Raw genomic sequence first — 23061 nt, forward strand, 5'->3', positions numbered from 1 at the left:
CAAACCAAAAACGCTATACTCTTCCCAAATAAAAATTCCTTACTCTACAATAATCACTATATCGACGAGCATGATTTCACGTCTTAGAACATACCGTCAATCCGCACCTACATCTCTCTGATTTCTAATTTCGATTTCTCATCACATCTAGGTAAATAGGCAAATGGCCGCCCACGCGATCCTCGCGAACGCTCGCCGTCTTCATACCTGCTCTATGCCCGCAGTTACGGGATCGTAAGATTTTTCTCTGATCGATAGAGAAACCGGTGATTTCGCGGCTCATAAGCAATTCGGAAATCGTAAAAATTCTGAGAGACGTAATCCATTGGAGAAGGCTGTTCCCTACTGGATTAGGTTGTTAGAGATTGATCGTGGCGATTGGGACACCTGTTCCTCCGTGTAAACCAATTAGGATTCACTTGTTTAGGGCAGAGACGATTGCTTTTCTCGATTAACGACGATTTAAGCTTTCAGGCTTGATGAAGCTGAAGTAATTAATATTTTTGGAGGTGAAAAATGTTTAATTTGGAAAATTGGTGATTGAATATTGCTGAAGGTGGGGGATTGGTAATTTAATATTGCTGAAGCTGAGAAACCTGCCACCTCTCTTGGTACCCATGACCAAACATTAAAAATCAATGACACTTAGCTGCAACTGTGCATAAATTATTTCTTACACATTCTATACACCCTGACACTATAACTAAAAATATCCACGACCCTATGTGTCTGTACCACTGACCAACAAAATAAAATAATAATAATAGAAATATCGCTAGAGGTATCTTTAAAATTTCCACGAAATCCAGCGTAACACCGTGAATCGATTAGACTTTCAAATGGCAGTTTACAGGGCTCGCGTTCCACGTTTCACGCGTCCGTCGGACATATTGCCCTTCCCGTTATCGCCAGGCTCGCCGGATCTAGGATCTGGGATGATGCATCGCGCGCATCATGCGAACGGTCTTCGGGGCCGCGTCGCCGCGCGGCCTCCCTTCCCGGCAACCGACCGCGCCGACAATAGATATTCCGCAACGCCCACGTTGCCGGGAGACAAAGGCCTGAATGGCCGGCAGATGCACGGGTTGCGCCGACGTAATGCACCGACAGTCCGTCGATTTAGAACGGAACGATGCGCGCCGGTTCGTACGTACGTACGTTCGTTTATTCGTTCTTCGTGACGAAGGTGCGGTACGTGCACACCGAGTCCCGTCGGCGCACACACGCTCAGACCGTGGCGATCATGTTATGCTGCCACCACCCAACCCGTTGGACACTTCTGCAGTTTTAGCGCGGACGGACTTTTCCTTTCTCTTTCGCTGCTGGATCTTCCGCGAGCTTCCATCGCCTTTGCTTACGTTGTCGCGGCGATTTTGGTGTAAAAGGAATCGCAAAAGTATATGGAAAGAACATAAAGACAATAGAATAACCAAAAATCGTCTGGTTCTATTATTAAAAATATTAAAGACAATTAAGTGTCGATCAACGCAGCGCGAAAGGCGTCGTAAGGTTTAAGCGATCCTCAGAGGCGGGCGAAGTCAGAAAGCGTTTGACAAAGCAAGAACTATAAATCGATGCGGAACAGCCGTCGTAAAAGCTGAGCGACAGTGGCCGCCGAGAGCAGATCAAAGTTCCCGACAAGCGGACGCACATGAAGCGGCGCGCACCGCCGTCGGTTACGTAATTCGGAGAAGAGCAAGCGCGGTGAAGAGGAGCGCGACCAAGCGGTGACGACACCTCTTCCACAGCACGGAGAGACGCAAGAAGAGACAGAGAGAGAGATCCGGGAGTGTCCACTCCGCGGTGGTATCGCAGCCCAGCCCACGTACCGCGATTCCACCGGCTGAGATTCGTAGCCACGATACAACGGCGGATTCTGTTCCACCGGACACAATTTTCTGCGGCCGCGCTCGATTCTAATTAGAGAGACCAGTTCCAGATCGTCGATCGATTCGATATCGACGGTAAAAGTCTCGCTCTGGCTGGCTGTGCGACAGCCACGGCTGGCTGGGACCGTGATACTTGACGATTTCAGCTGGAATCGGCTGTCAAGCGAACTGTTCGCTTCGTTCGGGTTGGTCAGCGCTTTGAGGATGGGTGGAAAGAGTTTTCTGGGAATTGAGGGGGTTAATTTTTAGCTGGGGGTATTTGGGAGACTGTTTTGTCTATTAGGAGCTAGGATATTCAGCAGAAATCCTCAGGTAGCAATGGTGCTAAAGTAGCATAAATGCTAAAGTTGCTTGATCAGTGCTTTGAGGATGAGTTAAAAGAGACTTCTTGAGATTCAGTGGACTAATATGTGTCTCTGGGTGTTTGGTAGACTCTTTTGTCTATCAGGAGCTAGGATAGTTAGCACTGATACTCAGGTAGCAATGATACTAAAGTAGCATAAATGCTAAAATTGCTGGACCAGAGCCTTGAGGACAAGTTTTCTTGAAATTCGGTGGGTTAATTTTTGTCTCTGGGTGTCTGAGGGACACTTTTGTCTATTAGCAGCTCTTTATCGTCGATTACCGTCCTGTCCTCGCGGTTGCGCTCCTCTTCGTTGCTCCAAGTGGCCCGCAGCACCGAGTTTTACGTCTACGAATTTACATGTCGACCAGCCTGCCGCGACGAGCATCGCATACCACTCGAGGTGTGGCCACACTGGCATACTCTCCCTCTTTGGCACGCTCGCGCATCCGTGCACTGGCACACACGTGCCCTGGGACTCGTGCATACAGGGTGTAACCAAAGTACGCGACTGTCATCCAATTTTCCCAAACACGTGATTTTATTATTACTCGTGCTATCTCAATGAAAAAATTCCTGCTGACTCTTAAAACCCACACGAACCCACCCACGAAATCTGGCCGCCAAAGGATTGCTCACTTGTCCGGAAAAAAATCCCAAAGTTGGTCGAGAAGTAGACCGTGATTTCAGGATGACTTGGGGAATCCCCTAAAGCCTTATCCTCATCAGCGACTATTGTAGAAGCAGGTTGGACTACAGTATATGCACAGTTACATGTACATAACTATATATATAATTGCGGTGATGCGAGGATCGCAGCACGGATAAATTTTCGAGCGTTAATTGCGCACGTAAACGCGTGCGTTTGAGAGTCGGTTCCTTTCTCACGAGCGCCCGCGTTCTCGCGTACGTGGCCATCCGCGGCGTGTGTTGCCCAGTTAAGATGGGAGTAGGAGGGACCCGGCAAAAGCCTGGAACGGGGCGCGTCTCGGTTCGATTGTGCCTCCGCAGACGGAATTGCCACGGCGAGGCTCTCGACGGTGGCTTTTGTCGAAGGCATAACTCCGACGATTCACACGCGGCCCACGGATTCTCGATCGATGATGATCTTTCCTGGTGGCGCGAGCGCGCGCGCATACCTGCACGTGGATAAGAGACGCGGCGCTGTGTTTGCCGTGGCCACGATCGAGCGCCTACTTTCTTCGTCGATCGTGCGCGAGGATCGATAGATCCAGCGTCCTTCGTCCGACCGACAGGTGGATGCCGCTTAAGAAACGATCCGACGAGTGGTTTTCCAGCTTTTCTTGACTTACGACCACCCTTTTGAAATTTTATTTGCCGTCTATTAGAGTAAATCATCTTTTAGCGACAGTATTATTGAAATTATTGATCACTAACACGGGATTTTTAATTTCTAAATAGCTCCAGGGTGTTCACCTTTAGAGGTTAGGGGATAGCTGATGAGCAAAAGTCCCTAGGAATATTTTTAGGTTAATGTTACGACCTGTTTAAATCTGTGCTTACTTTGCTGATGTAGATTTTAGTATGATGCAGAGATTTGAGTGTTTCTGAGGATTTTAAGATGGGAGATATCTCTTGGTATAGGGGTTAGATGGTTATGCATGGGCAAAAGTCTATAGTATCGTTTTTAGATCAACGTAAAGATGAATCTTAGACCCTCATATGCTTTTACAGGTAAAGTATATATGTCTGAGATGAGGATTTTAAATTAGCAACATTATTACATCGGCAATAATTTTTGACATCTTTATTCTTCTTCCTATGGTTATTCTATAGGGTTTAGCATAACAGGGTATACAGAAAATTAATATTAACAGAGCTTTCTAATTTCTAATCTCTTCTTTGTAAGCTCTACAGCATAGAGAACATTAATTTCAACAAATTTAAAACAGTTGTTGACATTTCAAGTCAAAAGTAAATGGCAAATCGTCTTTTACAGTTACATCCGTAACTTTCACTCGAATCCCCTATTTCTTTCATTTCGACACTTTCACTATCCTCTCTATAACTTTCGATTCGAAATTTTAAATCCCGCCACTGTTGCGGCGTCCGATTACTAAGGGTTATGTTCACGAGTCTTTCTCTCGCACGTCCACTGTGGCAGACCCAGTAGACCTAGTAGACCCTAAAAAAGAACAAAAGTCATCTTTAATACCTTGTAGACCCTACTAGAGGAAGAAGTCACCTTTAACAGTTGGTAGGCCCTAATAAAGAAAGATAGTGTCTTCAGTATCTAGCAGACTCTATTGGAGAAGCCATCTTTAATGTTTTGGGTACTCTAAGGAAGAACAGAAGCCATCTTTAATGCCTAGGGTACTGTAAGGAAGAACAGAAGCCATCTTTAATGCCTAGTAGACCCTACTAGAGCAAAAAATCACCTTCAACAGTAGGTACCACTGTAGTACTAGGTTATGTCAGGGTTAGGTAGGTTAGGGTATAAGTCACTGGGTTTTTAGCCATAGATGACAGCACAGAAAACCCAATGACTTATTTCTGAAGCCTAATCGAGACCTAATCTTCATTATAAATACAGGAAAATGAACTAATAAAATAAATGCATGGATTAAAGTGCCAGGTGCCTAGTCCACGAGCCATCCTCCATTCGGCAGCACCTGTAGGACCTAATCTTCTATCCGCCGTCTCGTATCCCGCGGGCAGACGATAAATCGGCGCGTCACGGGTCATTGTCCGCTCTGGTGGTGAATCGGTTGCTTACGTTATTCCGCGAAAGAATACATTGTCACGTGGAACGGCGGCGACCGGCTCTCATCGGCGATCGGCCGCGGACAGGCCTGGGACGTGTCGTCGGCTAGCGGTGAATCGGCAATCACGTAGCTGATTTTTCCGGGTTGATGACGGTCCGTGACGCGACGCGACGCCATGAATTGACCCCAACGAGCCTATCAAAACGGAACAAGTGAAATCAACGAGGCGATCGCGCGCGCGCGCGCGACTCTTTTGCGTATACGCGGCCCTTTCTCCGGCAACGTGTAATTCGCGCGGAATTTCGCGCGCGCGCTGAGCTCGCCGCGGAGAAGCCCGCGGTATGATTTAGCGACGAAACGCAATAAAACTGCGACGGCACGGCCGAAGGATGACACGCGGCCACGCTCGAGAGCCGACTATTCGTTCGCGGGGCACCGCTACTCAACAATCAGCGACGGCAGATGTTACGGCTGCGAGCTAGCCTAGGAGCGACTGACTCGACACGTTTCGTAAAAAGAACGAGACAGCTGCCGGCTACGAGAGTCAGAGAAAGAGAGAGGGAGAGAGGGATAGGGAAGGGGAAAAAAAAAGATATTCGCATTTTACGCGGCACCTTCCTCTTCCTCGTGGTAACGAGCGGCGTTGCCAGCCGGGACGAATCCCAGCCTGGCCTTCCGGAAACCGCGGCGGACTTTTGGTACAACAGATGCGCCGTGGCTCGAGCGAGTCGAATCTTGGTCTGACGCGTTTTTCTGGAAACGAGGCGATTTTGTGCGAGCCGAGGAATTTGTAGTGCGATCCACTGCATTCTATTTGGTTACAGTTGCGATAATGCGAGGTCTAATCTTCTTGTGGACTTTTGAGGTTAGTGCTTCGGGTATAGGATAATCAATGTCAGAGTCAGATGATGGCTGTATAGCTATAAAAGCCTCTGACAAGACTAAGTTAGACTCCTATTCTAACCTAGACCTGCGTCAGAACCTAAGTCCAAGTTTAATTCATACCCTAAGTCAGATCTAAGGTCTAAGTGACTAGCAATGTCTGATGGCGTTTTATTTTTAAATATTTTAAGGTGGCTCCAAAACAGGCGAAATCCCAGCTAAGGGTAGTATTCATAGTCATGTCTTATCTATACAAGAACGTCTTAAGTTTAGCCTTAAGCGCCATCTAGACTGCCAGTCAGCTTTTGAGATTTTTCTCTAGAACCACGTCAAATCCTATTTCCATGAAGGCAATCCTATTTGTCTTTGTTTCATCCAGGTGTTGAGACCATGCACCATATCCAGACTTAACCTAAAAGAACTACCAATGCCTGTTACTTTTTACTTTTTGCTCTTATTCCGTTTTATAAATTTCGTTGGCATAACCTTAAATCAGGCCTAATCCTAAATCAAATAAATTATTTTCTGTATGCTCTCAGCCAACCCCTTCTTGCCAAGTAACTCCTAGCTCCTCAAGTCCCTCCTCCACTGATAAAAAAAATATAAACCCGCAAAATTAAGAAACAATGGATAAATAAAGAATTATAAGTAGCCTACGCTATCGAGCCAGCATCCGGTTACCGACAGAGGGATTAATTCCGCGGTGACAAGCGACAGCCGGCCGTCGGCCAGCGCAGTGACGAGCCTCGTAAAAGATTTATGAACTGGCCAGTGCAGTGGCGCGACGCACTATTATTCTTGTGAAAATGATTTTTATTCGTTGCGGTAGCGCGTAGAGGTTAAACGACAGCCGTCAGTCTCTCTCATCGCGGAGGCCGGCACGGACCTCGTAAACATACCCCGTGGCAGGTATAAAAGCTCTATTATTCCCGCTTAAGCTTGTTTTTATTGTGTCCTCCGCCGGTAGATACCGCGGATGCATAAAACATCCGGCCAGATAACGAGCGAATCTAATACGCCGCTGAAACATTCATGAAGACGCGAAGATTCAACAGGTCCGCGCGCAGGTGCCTCTCTCTCTCGGCTGATAACAAGCGTGACACCGGGGCGAACGCGTTCGGCTCCCATCGGGTCCGATCGGAAAGGACGGCAGAATGGAAACGCGGCTTTGGACAGTGATCAGCTGGGACCGCGACTCTCTTGAACAAAATGAATTATTTTATTTGAAGGGCATATTAAAAAGGGCATATTTTCATTTGGAATAGATGATATATGACAATAAAAGGAAGTACACTGTTCTCAATTTTTCTATTTTCCAAATTTTCTTTTAAAATTGAGGCAATAAATTTTTCCTTGGAATAAGGGTTAATCTTTTGTTACTGGTACCCAATTATTGGTGTAATTATATTTTTCGGTCGCCGCGAACTGGGAGCAACGTGCACGTCAGCCGATATAAGTTTATCGCGGTTCAGGCAGCAGCCGAAGCGACTCGGACGAGCTTGCAACGTGTGTTTCGCGTTGCAGGGGGTGCCTGGGGCATCAGCGCCGGAGGGCGCTGAACAATAAATCACTGCTGCTCTTTGCAGGGCCGGCGACCATAGCCGGACCGGGTCCCCGCGAAAACGAAAGGCAATTTTTGGTGGGCCGCGAGGTCGTTCGCCGGACCCGAAATTTTTAGCCTAAATCGCGGAACCGGTTCCCCCGCGGGGTCTAATGGAGAGTGACACCGGGTAATCAGTCTGCGGATCATTAATCTTCCCGTTAATTATTCGCGCCGAGGCGTAACACAGCAGATCTCCAAGGCAGTTCTCCGGCTGCCCGATCGCACTTCTATTAGCGATGACTTGCTAAAGTGGCCGGACTTATTTCCACCGACACGTTTTTCACCGTGCTTGTAACCGAGCGCCGTAGTAATTGCTTTGATTAAGCCGATTTAATTGCGCCACGATCTGTGCCACGGAAATTGGTTGTTTCACGTTGTCGTTTCTTCGGACGAGATTTATCGACCGCGAGAATTTCGCGGGAAGTGTCTGCCTACTTCCGGTCGACTTCTAGAATTTTTAGTCATGTCCTTAATTTGTTGATTTAATGGTTGGTGTGTTTTATAGGGTTATGGTAAAAATTAGGAGATGGAGAATTAGAGATGAGGATTACATGAATTTCAGGAGTTTGTTTAGGGTTTTAAGAAATCAGAGTCACGGTGCTGCCATCTGGGTTTCCTTTTGGCTAGGTCTAAGCTAGGTCTCAGCTAGGTCTAAGCTAGGCCCAAGCTAGGTTAAGACATTTTAAACTTCCTCTCAATCTTCCCATAGAGTTGACATACTATTGACAAGAATTTAAATAAATCTAGCAATAATAAAACATCTAGGTCTTCTCTCTTTACCTTCTTATATTAATAAATAATATCCTAATAATTAAAATTTTATTTCGAGACCTCCTGTATCCAATAATGTTTCTTACGTAAAAGTGACGTCATTCCAAGATCAATCCTTCCTGTCCTAGAATTAATCAAAAAGAAACTATCGTTTCCATAAAAATAATAAAACTGCATTCGAATGAGCAATTGCCTGCGAATCACTCGAGATGACCTTGCATCGACAAGGCAGGATAGTTAAGGATAGGAACGTGTAATTCCCTGAAATCTCGTGTTAGGCAGACGATAATGCATTCCGTTGATAAGTGGCTGCACAGTAGGCAATCTCGTTGACTATGCCCGTTGGAATGGTGGTCAGCGATGTATCCAGGCGTGAGATAACCAGTATCACGGCTGGCTGGACACACGCCGCTGATCCGGGAGTCGCGATCCCCTATGCCTACCCCATAGAGACATCCACTATAATAATTGTCCGCAGACTAGCGATTTCGTAGTTACCCCGGAACCTCTTCAAATTCTCGGCGCAACGAGCGCGTCCAGTGGACCGAAACCAGTGTGCTCTCTGCCTGCTAATTTTCTCCTTTCCTTCTCTTTTCCCTTTTTCTTTCTTCCCTCTTTCTTCAGTTCCCTTTTTGTTTTTTCTTTTTTTATTCTTTTTCCCTTTCATTTTTTATTTTTTAATACTTCTCCTTCTGCATTTTTCTCTATTTCTTTCTTCTTTCATTCCATGCTCCTATTTTTCTATTTTTCTAATTTCCTTCTGTTTTTTCCTTTCTTTTTTGTTTTTTATTTTTCACTTTTCCCTTGTCTTCCTCTTTATTTTTTACTTCCTCTCTATTCTTTTCCTATCTGTGACCATCCTTATTAATTACTATTTATTCGCACGTTTTTACAGTTTAACGAAACCTCGAAATATTTTTGAAGAAGCTTCTCAGACATAGCCTTAATATGAGTTTCATAACCTCGAAATATCCTCGAAGTAGCTTCTTAGACGTAACCTTAACACGACGTTGACATAACCTAGAAATATACTCGAAGAAGCTTCTCAGACATAACCTTAACACTTTGTTGACATAACCTCGAAATGCCCCTAAAAAAGCTTCTCAGATCACTGAAAAATAAATCTTAAAAAATAAAACAAGTTTAGCATGCATCAAAGAGTAGCATCGAAGATCAGGTTCTGGAGAACGAGAACGATCCTCGCCAAGTCGATTATGACGTCGCGCAACAATGTGCGTGGGGGCCCGCCTTTCGAGTTACAGCTGGCCAATTAATTGATTTAATTGCAAGCCCGGTGTCCGTGGTGCCGGGCACCTCGCGATTAATCACTGTGGAACGATATGAAACGGCCTGTAATTAAATAGCGTCATTCGATGAAACGTATCCGCGCCACGCCGCTCTCGAATGTTTATTCGGCCGCAACAACCGGGGCCCCGGTGCGGCAGGCCTGCAATTACGCCCGGTTTCGACGATCGATCCCCCAAATTAGGTGATTGACAGCGGCGGGACGCCCATCGCGGACGATGTCTTGGACGTTGAGTTTCTTAGAGCCGGCTGTTGTTGGCGGTAGGTGTCGTAGGGGGACTGTACGGCTGACTAAATATTTATCCGACCGTTCACGAAGCGATAGTTACGCCAATTCCACGGCTCCTTAAGCGGCCGGCCAATTTCGATGCCCGTTAACCCATATCCGCGCATTGTCTAACGAACTGTCGCCGGAAGAAGGCCAGTCGTAGCGGCGTTTCTATTTGGAGAAATCCGTGCTTTCTATTTTTCACGGTGCCCGGTCAAATGTGGCCCTCTTGTCAACGAGAACGACGATCGGGCCTTACCTAATCCGGAGATTTAATTGGAACGAACTAAACCTTTTTAAAAATGATTATATTAATATTTATAATTCTTGCAACAATAGTGATTAATGTTAGCAAAATTTTATATAAATTCTTGTTAAGGTAGCTATTTAATTCATCTTTGTCCAGCTGGGACAAGACTTCTTTTAAATATTAAAATAGAAGAGGAAAATGATAAAGAAATAATATTTATTTATGAAAAGTTTTTGTTTTTTGATTAGGTTGAGGTTTTAGTATGATATACAGGATGGTATTTTAAACAACTTTTTCCTTTGCAATATATTTATATCTGCTTCAGTTTCCGAGATATTTCAGGAGAATTGTAGACCTAAATGTACTGTAACATAGACCTAACCTCCATTATCCAACTGTTCTGAAACTGAACTAAAACACTTTGTATATATTTAGGGTGAACCTGTTGTGTATAAAATGTACAAAATCGTAGCAAAAATTACTATTATTAAGAAAACAATTATAAAAATAGCTATGCTATAGATTAATGTATACTATAACACTTTCTACTGCAAATATTTATTATTGTAGCAAAAGAACTGATCTTTAAAATAGCTTAATCTCAATTTTAAAATTCAAATCTTAATTTAAAATTTTAATTCTGATTAAATAGGCTCGTGGAGCCTATTATTGTGCGTCTACCAATCCTTGGTGCCTTTAATTAATCTTGATACACAATTACTATAATATTCATCAAACAAAACACACTAACCCTCTTATAGCATTCATATCTCAATAAAAAAATTAACACACCCTATTTCAAACTAACTATACCATAGAACAAACCTAAGGTGCAATTGGTCAACCATAAGAAACTCGGCTGCCTAACATCGTTTATCTTGTCTAGGACAAAAGTGTCCCATTCACGGCAGTTCCCGTGTACCTAACGACGTTTCCTCCTCCCCCCACAGCATCTATCTCACCGCTGCGGATCGTGTATCAGCGTGGTGCCTTTAATTGACCCACGAATCGCAGGCTATCATTCAGAGATCTAAGCGATCGTGGCAATGACCCGGTGACCGTAATGATCGCGTAACGATCGACCACCGGTGAGTTAGATGAGATAACGAGCCGCGATATCTGGAATCCCGAGTTCGTGAGCGCCGATCCTCCAAACCACCGCGGAGAGAAACAGCGAAGGATCCCGATTGCCGGCTGCATTTCCGCAGATGGTATCGCATGTGAAACAGATCAGGGAGGCCCCGAGAGGAGCCGGCACCATTGCAAAGGACTGCCGTCGAAATTGATTCCTCCTGCGCGGCGACACGGCTCGTTTTTCGAAATCTTCGTTAATTAATCTAATCGCCGTTGCCAGTGCTCCGCGGAGAGACCGCTGCCGCGTTCGCCGACGAATCAATACGCCGATTTGTCAGTGTCGTATCGGATCCACGCCAGCTTATTGCCAATATCAGATAACCATCTCGAGGCGTTTAATTATGTCCGCTCTCGGCGATGCCTCATCCGGACCGGTCAGCTTGTGCACATACGTGTGCGCGTACGGCTTTTGTCGATGCTGCGCGCGTACCAGCACGCCGGCTGAATGACTGACTCGGTGATTTGATGGATAAGAAAATTAGGATATGGTACTGTTTTTGTTTCAGGATTGTAGAGAAAATTTCAACCATTTGTTTGGTAGGGAATTACTTTTTCAAGGGTGGAAAGTAGGGGTTGAATTTTCTTTAGGGGTTGATTCGATTAATTCACTCGAAATCGAATTAAATTTATGATAATATCGAATAAAATTCCAAATAAAATAGCAGACAAAATATCGAATAAAATAGCAGATAAAATATCGAATAAAATAGCAGACAAAATACCAAATAAAACATCATATAAAATACCAAATAAAACATCGACTACAAAATCAAATAAAATACGAAATAAAACATCGACTCCAAAATCAGATAAAATATCAAATAAATCATCGACTGAACTTTCGAATAAATGCCTCGAACAATAGTTTATTCATTAGACGATTATTTGTTGGAGCTCTGAAAACCCGTTCGCAATACATAGTCTCGCCTGGCAGGGAAGAAAGTGGCATAAAATTCATGCGGCAGACCGGAAAAGCTTTCGAGCACGTTGGACACCGTAATTATGTTGTCGATTTTCATTTTGCTCCATCGAGCCGTGGGTCTTCGCCGGTAATGGAACACGCGATAAACAGGCTAGAAAGCGAGCGACACGTGAATCGCAACGCGGAATGAATTCATCGGGGAAGAAGAAAGGACGTCATTACCGGCGCGCTGGTGGTTCCCTGTTGTTCGCGGACCGCGCGCGAGAGACGTCGACGAGGACGGCGCGGTAGCAGCGCCGGCACAATTTCTAAATCTCTAAATTACCGGCGGACGTTTATTATCGGAAGAAAGGCACTTAATTTGTACGAGCAACCGCTGTTATAAAAGAGAACCGTTCGTTCGTTAAAACGTTCCTGAAGTGGCGTTGCGTGCCTCGTAAATAAGAGGGGAACGGAGGTCGGCCATCGCCGCTCTTGTTCTTTCCTATTGTCCTTCCCTTCCGCCTTACCGCTTCTTCGGCTACCTATTGGTTATCACTGATTTAGGATTTTTTCCATCCAACCGGCTCGCTGTACCGTTTGCTGATTGATGCCGTTTCTTGTCAGTGTTTGCTGAGGATGCATTCTATGATCGAAAGAGATACGTCCTTTCTAAACCGAATGACTTTTTTTAATAATTTACAAGACAGTTGTAAGCTCTTTTTGCTAAGATTACAATTGAATGGGATGATGAAAGCAATTGTTCCATCTATTTATTTTATTCTTATTTTATTTCAGTTTTATCTCATTTTATTTTTATTTTACTTCTCTTGAGGTGTTGTAGACATGCTAAAAAAATCGTATGAGGATCTATTTGTGCTCATTTTAAAGCTCAAAGCAACCTCTTTTAACACCCTTCTCCAACAACCCAAAAAAATTTTTATTTCATATGCCAGCTGAAAGAGTGAAGGTACTTTCCTCCCTCCACACTCTCAAGTTCCATTATTCGACCTGCCATAAACACGTCAAAAAAAATCGTACGATAATGTATCTGTGCTCATTTTTAAGCCCAAATCCTTCTTTTTCAATATCCTTTTCCCCCTTTCCAAAAAAATTCGTAAGTCATCTGCCAGGTGAAAGAGTGAAGGTACTATCGCAACGTGGAAGCACATAATGAAATTTTATAAAACCGTGTGGGTCAGAAGTTGAGAATGTAATTGGCAGCGGCCTGCCGTATACTTAAGAGAAACTTCGGAAACACGGGGCACAATGGCGGATTACTTCGTGCGAACATCCTTCGGCGTAACTTCCAAAATTATGCTTAACGGTACCGGGAAGCCGCGGCTTTAATGAAGACGCCGTTACGCGGTACCGAATCTATGTGTTCATCTCGCCCGTTAATGGTCCGAGAGAAACGTACCTTCACATTTTCGAGTTCTAGACAGTTACGGTAACAAGCTATCACCGATGCCAGAATTTTTGCTGCTCCTCTTTTTGGCTCCGATACACTGTCCCACAGCGACGATAAAGCGCAAAAAATGTTCACCACCGATATCAGCTCGTTAAAGAGTGTATCAAACCTAAAATTTCCAGAATTGACCGGATGGCGCCTGATCCGTAGCCTAATTATCCCGAAGAGCAGCAAATCTCGCGGCAACGTTAGCCAATAAAAATACCTCGCTAAACTCCGTAACGGTACAGCGAGCAGAGACTGTCTCCTCCTGGTGTGTTTTAGTAACGCTCGCAAATTTCTGTTGTCGGTCGACTACCGAACAAGTTTTTCCAGCACGTGTTCGCGTCCGATCACTGCCGCGGTGGGCTATTAGCTACCGTTGCACGCGCGGACACGCTTGTGCCCCGGCGTCGAAGAATAATATTGGGAATAGAAAGGGGATCGCGGTGTCGTATTAGACCGATGTGATTATTAGCCTCGCGACACAGCCTGGGCCAGGATAAATATTGAACCGGCCGCTTCGACGCTGGAATCCCATTTGAATAAACACCGAGCGATTATCGCTCGACCGGGAAGCGATCTAGCTGTGTGCCCGGCTTTCCAGCCGAGTCGATTTGCTCCCAGGGAAAAAGATACGCTGTTGGGACCCTCAGGATATTGCTAGGCGATAACTCGACCACGGACCAATAGCAGAAAATAAATAGGAAAAACACTGTTAAATCCTTTCAATTAATTTCAATTAATTTCGTTCGACTAGTTTTAATCTTCTGCGACAGAATTCAAAGCTACTTTGTTCATGCTACTGGCAAGACGTCAACAAACGAAGGCAAAAAGGTATCGGATGTCTCGGTGCCTCGAGGCCGCTCGCCTAACCATAACAAATCGGCGGTTGGAGGGGATCCCACAAGTCCGGCGAGTCCCGAAGTCTGTCGTTGACACAGATTCGTTTAGTACACATCTGCCTCATGGGCGAGGCATCGTTTACCTACCCATAGACGCGTAGGAAAGCCAAACATACGCGAGTGTGTGCTACGTAAACAACGGCTCACCCTTAAGTACGTCATAGTAAAAAGGTATTCTGTATGGTCAGTGTTGATTCAATGGTAAACCTGTCTCCAATGTGTAATGCAACGATGTTAAGTGAAACCAAAACGTAAGAGATATTGTCTTCAGTCTGTCGAAATTGTTGGACGATTTTCTAAGTAGTTAAATAATTAAGTGACACTTAATTCAGATATTTAATAAAACTTAATTCAGATATTTAATAAAACTTAATTCAGATATTTAATAAAACTCAATTCACAGATTTAATAAAACTCAATTCAAAGATTTAATAAAAATGAATTCACTCATTTAATAAAAATGGATTCACAGATTTAATAAAAATTAATTCCGGCCATTAAGCCAAAGCGAATTCTTGGTAAACGGTTTAACGATCGGTTCTGGTTAGGCGCGTTACAGAGAGAGAGACCTAAACCGGGCAGGTTGCCGACGTTATTATTCCAGTCGGTATTAGCGAATTAATCTTCGTTATTGCGAGTCCCAGAGCGACCATGGCCGGCCCGAAACCGCCAAAGCAAAACCGCGACCAAACTATTTGCTTCTGGTAACAGCCGATTATTCATAATTTTTAATTCTCCCCCAGTCGCAGCATGGAACTCCTAATGACCGTCCGTTCACGACCGCAGGCTGGTCGGAGACGCGATCGATTTAGAGGTCGAACCGTGTGTTTCGTTCGGAGGCAATCGGTAACGTTCTCGTTAGTGTGATTTATTGTGGAAAGAAAAAACCGCGGCGCGGCTTGCGCGCCCGCGAGGACTCGCGTGCACCGCCTATCTATTTCCTGCTGATCGCGGACCGTGATTTCATTAGCATTTGATTGATCAACTGGGGAGGGACCGGTGCACTATAATTGAATCCCTGGACAACTGTTATGGCGTCGATTATTTCTCGTTGTCGTCGAAGAATTCGGCGAAGTCCGTGAACTTTGGGAATGTGTATTGAAAATTGTAGGAATTTTTTGGAGTGCTTGTTAATGATTAGGCTTCAATTATAATGATATAAGTGTGATTTTCAAAAATTTTTAATCTAAAATGGAATTTATATGTGTTAAAATGTTAAAAAAGCAAATAAAATAAATTATAAAGCTATTATAATTTGATTTAATAGTGGGACATAAGTTGCCATGTATTAGGCCAGCAGCTACATACACCCAAAGCAATAATCTCTCAGCTTGTAAAAGGTTACTGAAGCCAGATAAAAATTTGTAGATTCTAGTGAAAATCTCGTAGAACTTGGTAATCTAATGTAAACTTAGTTCCACCGCATTAGGTCTACTCCCAGTTATTCTTTATGTCTAAGTGCGAAAAAAATCCTTACACCACAGTAATATTTAATACACAAAACAGTTAAATTTTTTCAATAGATCACTCCTACAGCAAACAAATTTATCATACTTGCTCTACCTTAACTAAAAAGCGCAATAATAGCTGGGACTCAAGTTGCCACATATTAGGCTATCAACCACCAACCCGGCAATAATTCCGCAGCACGTTGAGGATCGTTTACGCCATTAAAAAATCCTACATCTGCCATCTAAAACTCTCTTATCCCTCGTCTAAAAATCCCATAGATCCCGCAGAAAAATCAGTTGCGTCCATTGAAATAGGAGTCTCCGCTCCGTTGACATTCAAATGTACCGTACGGCCCCGCGTCTTAGGCTGCAGGAAGTCGTGAGCCGGCGTCTGGCAGGCACAGAGAGAGAGAGAGAGAGAGAGAGAGGACGATCGTGGGGCCCGGGGAACCTGTTTGATTGAACAAAAATGTCGTCCACGATGAAAAGAGCGTGTCCGGCGCGGTGGGGATGGTTGTAGCAGTAATCGTCGGAGTCGTAGGAGTAACGGGGACCGTATCGGGGAGGCGAACCATGGGCAACGTAGAGAGAAGAGGGAACCTGTGGGCACGGTGAAAAAGAGGAACGACGTGGAAAAGTTTGCGGGAGGACGGCGCAAGGAACGGGAATCGTCGGTGACCGGCAGGGTCAGCTTTTTGCCGTCTTCGGGCACCCGGTGGGGAGGCGCGGGCTTTTTCCGAACGGTATCGGCGTCGTCGGCATCGAAACTAATGGCGGAATATAGATATGGCGCCGCGGCGGTGCGCGCGTATCATCGTCCATAGCCTGACGCGCTAAGAAACGCCGATCGAAGCGGTTGAGCGCGCGCGGCGCCGTTTTTCAGCCTGGCTCGGTGTCGGTGCCGAGTTGGGGATCCTCTATATGGCAGCACTGGCGGGCCCTGCGCGGCGCATCCCGCTGTAAGGACAATGAGCGTGTGCCGCACTGGAAATGACATTTCAGCCTCACGGTGCAAGACCGAAAGGAAACGCGCGCGCTGGTTAAGAGAGAGGGGACACCGTCGAGACATACCAATAAGAACTATCGGCTCGTTATATTGCTACCGGCGACTAGGTTTTAAGAGCCTCTGTCGGACGCCGCGCCTCAGCTGCGAATTTCATCGACGATTCCATATTCACCGCGCGGATCGATGGAGCTTTCGTTGGGTACATTATTTCTGGACACGTAATGTAGTCAGTTACTGTGGGGTCAGCAATTCCTTTGGCTTATTTCTTCGTATAATTAATTATATTATTGTCGAAATATTGTGTTAAATTTTTTTCTTTTTGGGGAAGTACCCCCTCACTTTGGTGTGGGGTTACCAGACGATCAGCAGTTTCCGTCTATCAATAATTAAATAAAATAAAAATCAAATGAACCCTTTGCCCTATGCTTCTTTTCAAACTTCATTGCTTAGCACTTATTTATCCTTAATATTTTTAATAACAGGACCAGACAATTTATGTTTATTTTAAGGTATTTGTGGACCTTCCTTCCTAGACTTGAAGGGGTTAAATACCAATTAAATACCCAAAAAGGGTTAAATAGAAATTAAAGAATTAAAATGGCTAAAATACAAATTAAATCACATCTTCAAATCCCTTCCTGCTCGCGAATTAATACTCCATTAAAATTCCCCAGGCCTTCGTTCAATCAACCCAAAATCAACCATAAAAAGAAATCCCGGAATCGCCGACGATCCGCCAAAAAAATCAAGTCTCGTAGAGTTTCTCTAATTATGACATCGAAACGAATCGAAGTCAAACGGTGTTCGGCGGGTAAAAGAAAAAAAAGATTATTGATCGTGATTAATGGTAGCGAGCTGGCGCGGTTTTTATGCAAATGGCCGGCATCGGCGCGGGACTTAATCAAGACGCAACGATCGGCGAGGACAATAATCTTGTTACGCTCGGATACCGTGACCGACGATCGACAATGCGATCGATAACTGGCCACGCAACCGGTTGATTAATTACCCACGGCGAAAACCGAGCTCCCGGCCTAGTCACCTTGCTCGCTTCTCGGATTAGGCGTTTCGGAATTACGTTCCAATTATCGTCGAGCCACTCTCTCTCTTACTCTCTCTCAGGAGCATCGCGAGACGGGACGCTAAGCCGCCGTGTAATCGCTAATTGCCATAGGTGACTCGGTGACTTCGTTCGAGAATCGGTCGCAATTACACGGCTCGACATTTTTAACATCTCTTTTTATATCTCTTAATATTAAAGCTGAAACACTTATTGTTTAAAAAACACTGTTTTATTAACCCCTCGCACTATAATAAGGAGTCAGACTGGTGGTGAAGATTTTATGCGAGCTCTATTTAATATGAATATTATTAGTATCGTCGAAGCTCAGATTTAAAAAATTGTTGAAAGCGGACACCGTGTCAGAGATCGCAGACCAGGTCTAACCTGTGATATCCGCGCGAGGCGGCCGTCGTAAACGCGGATCCTCTCTCGAACAGATGTTCGCCGTACGGACTCGGTGTCGATGATGGCTCTTTCGACCCGTTAGCCGGCGGCTAACTACCAAGAAACGCCGGGTACACGGTGCTCGATGCGGCGGTACGAGTGGATTACGGGGGGTTCCTGGTGGCTCTAAACTCTGATACTACCACCTTTCGAATCCTATTTACCAGCGTGTCCGCGCGCAGGACGTTCACTCGGTGGGGGCTTAACTTGACTACGCGGACAAGATTAATGGATATCTTCGATATTCCGTAATTGGTCTATCTTCGGCCAGATAATGCATTCGGAATTGAGACTTTCGTTGCCAGTCCGATGATCCGTGATGCCTCCGACGATGGCCGGACGAGGGAAACTTTAGAGTCGCGAAATTGGCAGCATCGTAAGAGGATGATTAATATTTTTCTTGGTTCTTTTTTTGCGGATGGTGCGTGTGTTGGATCGTCCACCTTTGGTATGAAAAGCAACACCTGATTGACAGCGTAATCGCGGGATTTATTTTTAGGCGGTGATCCTTTGGACGATGGATTTTTCATAGTTGGTTTAGCTTGAGCTAGGTGAGCTATCTTTCGTCCAGAAAGTAGCATTTAGGTGATAAGATAATCCTATTTTATTTTTAATATATCATTTCTTCTGGAGAGAAGAACTTTCGTTGCTGTCCATGATTCGCGATGCTTTCATGATGACGGATAAGGACTATGACTTAGCTGAAGAAGGTAGCTATAGATATTGATAGATATTGGTAGAGTCATGGCACTAGGATTATTATTTGACTTGGATTAGCCATAATTACTCTATCTTGAGCTAAATAATGTATTCCAAATTGAGACCTCAGCCACAGTACATGATACTTTAACTATGGTAGCTAAATGTATTGATAGATATTGGTGGAGTCATGGCACTAGAATTAATATTGTACTTGGATTAATTATGATTACTCTATCTTGAGCTAGATAATGCATTCCAAATTGAGACCTCAGCCACAGTCCATGATACCTTGACCATGGTAGCTAAAAAGATATTGATAGATATTGGTGGAGTCATGGCACTAGCATTAATATTGTACTTGGATTAACCATAGTTACTCTATCTTGGGCTAAAAATGTATTCCAAATTGAGACCTTAGCCACAGTCCATGATACTTTGACTATAGTAACTAAAGATATTGATAGACATTAATGGAGTCAGAGGACCAGAATTAATATTGTACTTGGATTAACCATAGTTACTCTATCTTGGGCTAAATAATGTATTCCAAATTGAGACCTTAGCCACAGTCCATGATACTTTGACTATAGTAACTAAAGATATTGATAGACATTAATGGAGCCAGAGGACCAGAATTAATATTGTACTTGGATTAACCATCATTACTCTATCCTGAGCTAAATAATGCATTCCCAATTGAGACCTCAGTCGCTGTCCATGATACTTTGACCACGCCAGCTAAAGGCAGCAATTTACCTAAGGATGATAGCTAAAGCCATTTACATGCGAATCGACATATATTGGAGGAATCATCAGACCAAGTATAATATTCCACTTGCACTACCCATAATTACTCTATCTTGGGCTAGATCAGCTACCGTCTCACCGAAGATCTACATCCAATTAAGTTGATAATCCTCTTTCATGAAGCGTCGCCTCACCAAAAAACTGATTCTGCATACCAGGTCCGCCTTAGGCTAGATAATACATTTTGACTTGTAAATGATCCTTTTTCCTATCGTTCGCGACACTACTCTAATAAGAGCTGGAGATAGTAACTTGAGAGTCGTGGTGTTAGTATTATTATTGGAATCCCAAGAATTACTTAATTAAAGTTATTATGACAATAACTTTATTTTAGATGAAATATTCTTACAAACACCAAAGTTTCGACTGAGGTGCAGCAATTTTTCTCCGGGCTGATTAGCGCTGGAAAAATGTTCCGGTAGCACCTGGTTGAGAATAGGAACGCATCAGGATGATATCAAGCGTTACTTAATACATATCCCAAGCCTAATTAGATCTAGGGGGAGGGAAGTCGATCCCCGGGCTCTGACCAGGTCTCTTAGATCCGTATCTGTATACTAATGCGCGGTTATACCCGGCCGGATCGATTCGTTCTGGGGAGAAAGTAGATTTCAGATAGACAGACCATCTAATTTCATGGGGAATTTGCAATTTGCAGTCGGCGTAGCAGTTAGCCCCTATTATTGATTACCCGGTCGATCGTCGATATCGGCTACCACGCCGGGGCCAAATCCGGTGCGCGCCGCACGCTGATCGAACACCACTTGCTGTCGAGCTTGTTGGCCTATACGCGCGAATGCCAGTCGACCGAGAGAAACCCCATCGCTAAGCCGTTTTTGACATTATGGTACATGTTGTTGCGGAGAACGTGAGAAGTTGTACGATGCTGATTTTAGGTGCACTTTGGTTCACCAATTTGGAAAAGGATTGGGTACAGAGAATTGAGGAGGGGGAGGTGGATATTAGGTTAACTGGGGAATTAGGTCCATTGGTTGCTAAATCATTTTATCGTTGCAGAAATAATTCTATTATTGCCTAAATAATTCTATCATTGCCTAAATAATTCTATCACTGCACAACTAATACTATCATTGCATAAATAATTCAATCATTGCATAAATAATCCTACTATCGCATAAATAAGGCTGCTATTGCATTAATAATGCTAATATTGCTTAAATAATTCTATTATTGCATAAATAATTGTACTATTGCCTAAATAATTCTATCATTGCATAAATAATTCTACTATCACCTAAATAATCCTAGAATTGCGCAAATAAAAATTCTAGCCTTCCACAAACACAAAATTGCCCAAAAGTTCTATCCCTTATCACAGTACATCATTTCCATGGACGAAACAACAGTACAGCGGAGAACTATTCTAAATGATCGGCGGGAGATGAAAATGGTTTTCGCAGAACGGAACCCGCGAACAACACTGTGTCCACGGTTAATCGGATTCCCCCGGCTTGTTGAAATCAATGATTGGCGCGTACCGAGCTCGCAAGCGAAGTAATTAGTCGAGGGTCGACGAAGTTCGCGGCGGGGTGTCCCGACACCAATTAAACTCTCGTCGAATTAGTGCCACCGCGAGGGAAGAGTTTCATAAACGCCGGTAGCCGATCGTTCGAGCACATCGATGGCCATCTGTTTTTCCTCTCTCCTTCTCTCTCTCTATTATTCTCTCTCCCATTCTCTCACTTTCTCTCTCACTCTCTTTATTATTCTCTCTCCACCTCTCTCTCTCGTTCTCTTTGTCGCACTGTCAGCGGCGCGTGCATTATGCTTATGAAGTGCCTTCGTGCGTGACTTATTTTCCTAAAGGCTTCTGCTCGGCTCTATCGAACACGGGACGCTGGGATTCACCGTATACATACTCGCGTTGATACGAGGCGGCGTTGCGTTTGATGTCTGAATTATCGTTTCAGTTTCTTATCGCGTCGATTTTTACAAGCCGCGCCTCGGGCGTTGCCGTGCGAAGTCGTTACGATAGCGCCGCTTCGCCGTTGAATCTTCCTCGACGTCGCTTGGAAAATTTTAAGAATATTTATTGATTTAATGGCAGCCACTACGAGCTAAAATTGTCAAGCCATGGTTGTAAGAACTGGCGTTATTTATTAAAGAATCGATAGTTTTTTTGCGAGAATCGATCTCGACTTCCTGCGCCGCGATTCGAACTTTCATCTTGCGAGAACCGACGCCGCGTTACGCAACGGAGATTCTTTTCCGTCGATCCGGGGAGACGGTAGCTTTCTACCTTTCACCGGACATGATTAATAAATTTGTTGTTGCCGGGAAGATGAGCCGCTCGAATCGATCCTCCACGGTCTTTCCGATTCGGCGGATAACTGGACGTGTCGGCGTGCGTACGAGCTGTGAACAACTGTTGTTCAACCGAGTTGAAGACGGATACTGTGTTCCCTTGTCAAGGATATAGTAATCATAACCTGATTATTCGCAATATTTAATAAATTATATTGTTAGCGAAGTCATCTTAAATATTTAGCAGATTTCATTATTGGAGAAGTCATCTTCTATACCCAGCGGACTCTCTCTCTCTCTGTCTCTCCTCTCTCTCCTTCTTTCTATTTTTCACCGCTCCTCCCAACATCGCCACATCCTCTCTCGTTCCTCCCCGATGTGTCTCCTTTCACTGGAATGCACCGGCTTATCGCGCTCCTCGTAAAGATGTCATTGATTATACGCACCGTCCGCGCGCTGAGATATTACGCCTAGTGTGAATATACCGTGCAATAAAGATGCCCGCTGCATCGAGCACCGTGCACCCGAGGACGCGACAGTGTGCGTTTCGGTGACGGCAGAGACGCGCACGCGGACGCGGGACGCCTGTGTCGGTGAAAGTCACGACAGAGGGATGCACAACGAGGGGGAGTCGGAATGCTACGGCGCATCCGGCTAATTGCAACGGTTGTCTCGGTTTGCTTGCCAGTTTACCGCTTTGTTTTAGTCGGTTCCCTATTTTAGCGGGTCTCTGTTCGTTATTTCGCTCGGCTCGTAGGCGACGGGGATGAGGTTGATGCGGTTGAAAGCAATGGTGGCGAAATTAATAGGGTTTCAATTGATATGAATGAAATTAATGAGGTTTAATTTGATGGGACTAAGGTTCATGGTGTTGCAGTTGATAAGAAAGAGAAAAC

The 23061-nt window shown here is 44.5% G+C and overlaps 1 protein-coding gene across 1 annotated transcript in view; it reads left to right on the plus strand.

Moving 5' to 3' along the window:
- LOC144476782 (uncharacterized) overlaps positions 1-23061 on the plus strand; it is a 454423-nt gene that overhangs the window by 148547 nt on the left and 282815 nt on the right. The gene's annotated exons all lie outside the window — the stretch shown is intronic.

Source organism: Augochlora pura, chromosome 11 (genome assembly GCF_028453695.1).
Source record: "Augochlora pura isolate Apur16 chromosome 11, APUR_v2.2.1, whole genome shotgun sequence".
NCBI classification, from domain to species: Eukaryota; Metazoa; Arthropoda; class Insecta; order Hymenoptera; family Halictidae; genus Augochlora; species Augochlora pura.